Source organism: Mercenaria mercenaria, unplaced genomic scaffold (genome assembly GCF_021730395.1).
Source record: "Mercenaria mercenaria strain notata unplaced genomic scaffold, MADL_Memer_1 contig_3184, whole genome shotgun sequence".
NCBI classification, from domain to species: domain Eukaryota; kingdom Metazoa; phylum Mollusca; class Bivalvia; order Venerida; family Veneridae; genus Mercenaria; species Mercenaria mercenaria.
Window position 1 is genome coordinate 29,180 of NW_026461301.1, and position 8,248 is coordinate 37,427.

Here is an 8,248-nt window from a genome sequence, read left to right on the forward strand (position 1 = left end):
CGCCCCAGGGGTCACTTGATTTTACATAGGAAAATCTTAAAAAATCTTCTTCTCAAAAACCAGAAGCCCTAGAGCTTAGATATTTGGCATGTAGCATTGCCTAGTAGACCTCTACTAAATTTGTTTAAATCATGACCCCGGGGTCAAAATTGACCCCGCCCCAGGGGTCACTTGATTTTACATAGATTTCTATAGGAAAATCTTCAAAATTTTTAAAAAATTAAACCAGAAGGCCTAGAGCTTAGATATTTGACATGTAGCATTGCCTAGTGGACCTGTACAAAATTTGTTCAAATCATGACCCCCGGGGTCAAAATTGACCCTGCCCCAGGGGTCACTTGATTTTACATTGGAAAATCTTCAAATTTTTTCTAAAAATAAACCAGAAGACCTAGAGCTTAGATATTTCACATGTAGCATTGCCTAGTGGACCTCTACAAAATTTATTTAAATCATGACCCCCAGTTCAAATTGAACCCCCCCCCCATGGGGTTACTTGATTGTACATAGAAAAATCTTCAAAATTTTTTAAAAATAAACCAGAAGGCTTAGAGCTCTACAAAATTTGTTCAAATCATGACCCCCGGGGTTAAAATTGACCCCGCCCCAGGGGTCACTTGATTTTACATAGGAAAATCTTCAAAAAATTTCTAAAAATAAACCAGAAGACCTAGAGCTTAGATATTTGACATGTAGCATAGCCTAGTGGACCTCTACAAAATTTGTTCAAATCATGACCCCCGGGGTCAAAATTGACCCCACCCCAGGCGTCACTTGAACTTACATAGGAAAATTTTCTAAAAATAAACCAGAAGGCCTAGATCTTAGATATTTGACATGTAGCATTGCCACGTAGACTTCTACAAAATTTGTTCAAATCATGACCCCCGGGGTCAAATTGACCCCGCCCCAGGGGTTACTTGATTGTACATAGAAAAATCTTCAACATTTTCTAAAAATAAACCAGAAGGCCAAGAGCTAAGATATTTGACATGTAGCATTGCCTAGTGGACCTCTACAAAATTTGTTCAAATCTTGACCCCCCCCCCCCCCAGGGTCAAATTGACCCAGCCCCAGGGGTTACTTGATTGTACCCGTCCCTAGATTTGCCACTATAATGCCACCCTTTTCAATGGTGGAGTATTTAGACAATTTTCCACCAAAATGGTGAAAAAATGAACAGGACAGTGGCAAACCCGTTTGACACTAAATTCCACCTCTTTCCACTTGTGTACACCTTTAGGTGGCAATAAGTGGAGTATTTAGACAGTTTTACACCAATATGCCACCATTATGGTGGAAAATTTGTTTGCCACTTAATTCCACTAATAGCCACCTTCATGGTGGCAGTAAGTGGAGTATTTAGACAAATTACCACTAAAATGCCACCATTATGGTGTAAAAATATTTTCCACTAAACGCCACTTACTTCCACCTATCGCCACCTAACAGGTGGCAGTAAGCAGACAAAATTTCACCAAAACGCCACTATGGTGGCAGTCCTATTTTCCACTAAATGCCACCAAATAGCTGGCAATATTAGGAAAATACGTCGCAACTAGTGGAAATCGGCTGCACCTGCTGAATCTGAAAAAACTCAGTAGTAAGCAAAAATCAAATTATATTAATATATTTTTTATTTTTATGAAAAATCAAAGACTCTTCACAAGAAATCACAAAAGATCTGAACACAAGGATCAGGCTGTTGTCCAATGCAGTCTTATTTTTTCATATTCCAGGATGGCTTAAGTAGATGGCGAATGACTCTCCAAATTTCACTCCTTTGGATGTTAGGCCATTTTTCCAGCACACAATCTGTAACAGCAAACCATACAATGTCATCTATTAATAGATATATTTTTTAACATTCTGAATAATTTGCAGAAAATTGTAAATTTCCTCTAGAAAATATATGAAATCGAAAGACTAAACTGTAACTCACTGACATAACAAAGAACTCTACAAACTTAATCTATGCCAAAAACTGTGAAATCATTTAAATTCGCTGGCATCAAATTTCAAGCAAACGTAAAAAGGACTGTTTCGCGCGGGCTTTAATTCGCACATTTTCAATTTATAAATGAAAAAATAAATAACAGCATGGTCTTAAATTCACCCATTGGTTCTAGCCCAAAATACACGAAAATTCGTTCTACGCAAATAAAAATGATTTCACAGTAATATGCAACATCTTTATTATAACTATGAGAAGTTTCATCAAAATCTACATTGTAGAAAAAATTCTATTCACTCAAATGGTTACATTGTTTTGTGGAAATATATGCATCTTGAATCAATAACAAGAACTTGAGAATTGATGAAAGATGTGGAAGCACAATTGCTCTAAGGTGATTTACACTTGTGTCAAATTTCATGAATATTTATCAATGGATTACTTATGTAGGAATTTATGGATTGAAAAACAATTAAAGGGCAATAACTTTGGTTACTGAAGTGATCCTGATGGAAATTGCACATGCACATGTCCTGTAGTGATCTACATTTTTGTAAAGTTTCATGAAGATCCATCAATAGATGCAGGAAAAATCCCTATTTTTAACCAAATCAAGGGGAAATTCTTCTTTTATTAGGTAAATAATTGAGCAGTGTTGAGCAGTGTTAATGAACTTATAATAATTACATGAGGTTTAGTGATTCTATAGACAAAGCTATAAAAATATTATTCCAATTACAAGCATTTTCAGTTAATCCGACGGACAGATAAAAAAGAAAGGACAACGCCAAAAATAATATCCCTCCACCTTTGGCAAAAGGTAGTAATAGCACTTGGGTTTTTCATCACATTTATTAGCCCACCATCATCAGATGGTGGGCTATTAAAATCACTCTGCGTCCGTGGTCCGTCCGTCCGTCATTCCGTCCGTCCGTTAACAATTTCTCGTTATCGCATCTCCTCAGAAACTACTGGGGGATTTTGACCAAACTTTGTCGAATGATGTATTGGTACCCTAGTTGTGTCCCCTGAAAATCAGACTGGTTCAACAATTTATGAGTGAGTTATGGCCTTTGTTTATTTCTATAATTTATTAGATTTATATAGGGAAAAACTTTGAAAACCTTCTTGTCCATAACCACAGGGGCCTGGGGCTTTGGTATTTGGTATGAAGCATCATCTAGTGGTCCTCTACCAAGATGATTCAAATTATTTCTCTGGGGTCAAATATGGCCCCGCCCTGGGGGTCACATGGTTTATATAGACTTATATAGGGAAAAACTTTGAATAACCTCTTGTCCAAAACCACAGGGCCTAGGGCTTTGATATTTTGTATGTGACATCATCTAGTGGTCTTCAACTAAGATTGTTCAAATTATACCCCTAGGGTCAAATATGGCCCCCCCTGGGAGTCATAAAGTTTACATAGACTTATATAGGGAAAAACTTTGAAATCTTCTTGCCCCAAACCACAAAGCCTAGGGCTTTGATACTTGTAATGTAGCATCATCTAGTGTTTCTCTACCAAGTTTGTCAAATTATCCTCCTAGGGTTAAATATGGCCCCGCCCCGGGGGTCACATGGTTCATATAGACTTATATAGGGAAAAGCTTTTAAATGTTCTTGTCAATAACTACAACATTCAAACTTGGACCACATGTATATTTTTGAGTGGCAAGATGAACCTTGACATGAGTTGACCTTGATTTTGACCTAGTGACCTACTTTCACATTTCTGTAGCTACAGCCTTCAAATTTGGACCACATGCATAATTTTGTGCACTGGAAAAAACTTTGACCTTTATTTTGACCTGGTGACCTACTTCCACATTTTTGAAGGTACAGGCATCAAATTTGGACCATATGTAGAGACCGTACCATAGCTCTTCGCATACTTTGATTTTTCAAACTAAAGTGATCTTTACAAGTGCACCGGTTACGATAAAAATGTAAACAACGGACTCTGTCTATGAAACTTTGAAAGGAATTAATGACAGTCGATCTTAGTCATAATACTGATTGACAGTGAATGCTAATGACTCCATGTGTTGCAGAAAGGTATTTAGTTTGTAACTGTAATTTCCCATCAATTAAAATCCTCTCAAAACTGGTAAAATAATTACTTATATTTGGACAAAACTCACCGTCTTTGCCGTTGGACAGCTGCAAAAAGGGCAAATATAAAAGATTCAGTGTAAGTAATATTTCACTGGTACTACCAGTTAATAAGTTCATACTCTGAACAACACGTCAGAGAAATTTGGGCAAATTTGACCGATTATGACGTTGGCAGCATTAGATTATATTTTTTCTTTACACAAAAATTGCCGTTAGGTATCAAAGCGAATACGCCGATAATCCGGAGTTCACCGATTATTGTTCCAGTTCACGCAATGTAATTCAGCAATTAAACTGCATAGCTATTAGCTACTGCTGTTTTAGGGAAGTGGTAGAGTGTCTGCCTTAGGGGTGAGAGGTCCTGGGTTCGAGTCCCAGTTAGAGCTTAACTATGTAGATTCTGCTAAAGCATAGTTTTGCTGTTAATAGACTGTTCCAGATGTTCTAAATTTTTAGCACACAGTATCATGGATCGTTATTTAGCAATCCAGATAAAAATTGAATGTTAAATCAAATGCACCCAATTAGAAAATATTGACTATATTATGTCCCTTTGATGTTTATGCTCTCCATGTTAAAGAAGAGTTACATTTCCTTGATCACAAAATTTTCGTTAACATGAAAATATTAAATGCTCATAACTCCACACTTCTGGTTAAAATATTGTCTATATTTCTGTTTTTGAGAAATATATGGACATTTGTCTTCATTTCAAAGCTTTTTAACTTCAAACCTATGATTTGAAAACTTAGGTACTATCTCTACCATATGCATAGTTTCGTGTTTTCAAAAATGAAATTTGACATTGATTTTGACCTAGTGACCTACTTTCACATTTCTCAAGCTACAGCCTTCAAATTTGGACTACGTGCATAGTTTTGTTGTACCGAAAAAAACTTTGACCTTGACATTGACCTAGTGACCTACTTTCACATTTTTGAAGGTACAGGCTTCAAAATTTGGACCACATGCATAGTTTTGTATTCTGAAATAAAATTTGACCTTGATTTTGACCTAGTGACCTACTTTTACATTTCTCAAGCTTTAGCCTTCAAATTTGGACTGCTTGCATAGTTTTTTGTACTGAAATGACCTTTGACCTTTACATTGACCTAGTGACCTACTTTCACATTTTTAAGGTACAGGCTTCAAATTTGGACCACATGCATAGTTTTGTATTCCGAAATAAAATTTGACCTTGATTTTGACCTAGTGACCTACTTTTACATTTCTCAAGCTACAGGCTTCAAATTTGGACCACATGCATAGTTTTGTATTCCGAAATAAAATTTGACCTTGATTTTGACCTAGTGACCTACTTTTACGTTTCTCAAGCTACAGCCTTCAAATTTGGACCACATACATAGTTTTGTGTACCGAAACAAACTTTGACCTTTACATTGACCTAGTGACCTACTTTCACATTTTTGAAGGTACAGGCTTCGAATTTGGACCACATGCATAGTTTTGTATTCTGAAGTAAAATTTGACCATAATTTTGACCTAGTGACCTACTTTTACATTTCTCAAGCTACAGCCTTCAAATTTGGACCACTTGCATAGTTTTGTGTACCGAAACAAACTTTGACCTTGACATTGACCTAGTGACCTACTTTCACATTTTTGAAGGTACAGGCTTCAAATTTGGACCACATGCATAGATTTGTGTTGTGTACGGAAATGAAATTTGACCTTGAGCTAGTCAATAAGTCTTGAAATTTGGAACACTCAAAAATGGCACATTGGTGGGCGCCAAGATCACTCTGTGATCTCTTGTAATTATTTATCATATAATATGCCAGGAATTTCTATTAATTGGTGTATTTCTTTAAAAAATAAGGGTTTAAACATTAGCTTTTATAAAAACATATAATATTTACCTGATTCAAAATTATCTTGATATGTTTCTTTTATGCAGTAATAAGCTGTGTGCTGCTCAGGTATATACAGTCAGGCAGGCATATCATGTCACAAAGTTGCACTTTTTTCACAGAAGGTACCTGGTATGAACAGTTTAAAGTACATATTGTATCTTAAGTGCTAATCAATAATGTAAATAATTACAAAATGATACAATTTTACAAACAGTGTTATAAACATGATAGAGCTATATTCCAGAAAATATATCTGGGATTTATCCATCTGCCAAACTTCCTAAGACATAGAAGGAGATTTTTTTACTTTAATTCAAAGCAGTTGGTAAATGTTGTTTCAAATTCAAGTATTTGTTAAGAGTAATTAAGACAATGTTAAAGACAGTAATAATTAAAAAAAAACAAAACAGTATAATATTGTTACCTCTCACAATGTGTTTCCAGTTTCTCACAGGCTGACTCATCAAATGCCAGATTTCAAAATTTGGTATTACTACACAGATAAATTGATTCCACACATACACTTTCTTGGTCAGCTAAAGAATGTGTCAAATCCTTAAGTTGAAAAGCTATTGTAAAAACATCCTTTTTATAAACACTTCTTTTTTTTCAATTAATGAAGAGAATAGGCAAGAACTATTTCTTTGCATCTGACCTGATATTTGCCTGCATATATAAATCTTAACTGACCCAAATTCCACCTGGGGTTGTTTCTATACATTTGTGTGGGAGCTTGTAACTTGATCTATCATTAATCTTATCTTTAACCAACTTTCTCTCATGCAGAAATAATACACTGCAGACACATTTAAAAATGATCTTTTCAGATTCAGCTAGTACAGCCAATTTCCACTAGTTGTCACCTATTTTCCACCTTTTCTGTCTTTCATTGAATATAATGCGAAGCTATAATAAGCAATAAATATTCTGTCTCACAAAAGAACGAAAATTCAAATTTTCTGTATACCATTCTGAATATTATTTTTGTCCAGCTAGAGTCAGCATAGACTTATTCTGATTTTAATGAAAAACCCCTTTTAAGAAGGAGCCTGGGTATACTGTTTTGCAGATGTTGGTCAGTCTGTCGGTCATTTGGTATGTTGACCAATTTGTTTCCGGAATGATAACACAAGAATGCTTGGGCCTAAGATCATGAAACTTTATATGTAGGTTGGTCATGACCAGCAGTGACCCATATTGACTTGGAGGCCAGTAGGTCAAAGGTCAAAATCACAGCGACCTGGAACAGTTAAACAGTTTCCAGATGATAACTCTAATACTCTTGAGCCTAGGATCATGAAAGTGAATGGAAGGTTGAAGATAGCTAGCAGATAACTCCTATAGATTTTAGTTCAGTAGGTCAAAGGTCAAGGTCACAGTGAGCTGGAACAGTTAAGCTGTTTCCGGATGTTAGTTTAAGAACTCTTTGACCTAGGATCATGAAAAATACATAGGGAGGTTTATCATGACCGGCAGAGGACCCCTACTGATTTTAAGGTCAGTCAATGGTCAAAGGTCTAGGTCACATTTACCCAGAACACTAGAACTTTTTTGCCCAATAACTAGAGAATGCTTTGGTCTAAGATCACATTTCATACAGAGTCACTTATGACTGGTAAATGGCCCATAATTATTGATTTAAATGTAGTAATCAAACGTCCAGTGCACAGTGACCAAATGATTTCTGTTTCTTGTACAGTTACTGAACGCATCAAATGGGGGCGGGGAGCATTTTGTGTTCTACGAGCTGTTGTCAATGTGCAGTTTTAGCAAAGTCAGGTTCCGTGTCAATTAGGTCTGAAGTCCATTATACCTTGATTCCAACCTGAGTCCATGTGAAGATTTTTGTACAGGGTAATCCAATGTCTTACAGTTCTCTTTTCAATCAAACATCACAAAAATTTCTAAGTTTTTTTTCCACCTATTCGCCACCAAGAAAAATTTGCTAAGTCCCTAATTTCCACCATGAAAAAAACCTATGTTCTACTTTCACCAATTTTACACCTTTCTACCACCATAAAGAAAAACTATGTTCAAATTTACACCTAATGCCACCTAAATGCCACCAAAATAAAGTGGCTTTTGGTGGCAAATTTACCACTTAGCTGAAAAAAGAGCTAATTACACCAAACGCCAACTAATGCCACCTATTTCCACCAACTGCCACCCTTTTTTCATGGAAATAAGTGGCAAAGAGTGGCATTAGGTGGCAAATCTAGGGACGGGAACATAGGGAAAACTTCATAAATTTGCTAAAAATAAACCAGAAGGCCTAGATCTTAGTTATTTGATATGTAACATT

The 8,248-nt window shown here is 36.0% G+C and overlaps 1 long non-coding RNA gene across 1 annotated transcript; it reads right to left on the bottom strand.

Annotated features, from left to right (window-relative positions):
* Window positions 1–1,713: 1,713 nt before the first annotated feature.
* On the bottom strand, window positions 1,714–6,871 carry LOC128552811 (uncharacterized). Its single transcript, XR_008369175.1, has 3 exons — window positions 6,371–6,871; window positions 5,953–6,072; window positions 1,714–1,815 (listed from the first exon to the last, which is right to left on the bottom strand). It is a non-coding gene; the product is annotated as an uncharacterized LOC128552811 (long non-coding RNA).
* Between the last annotated feature and the right edge of the window lie 1,377 nt (window positions 6,872–8,248).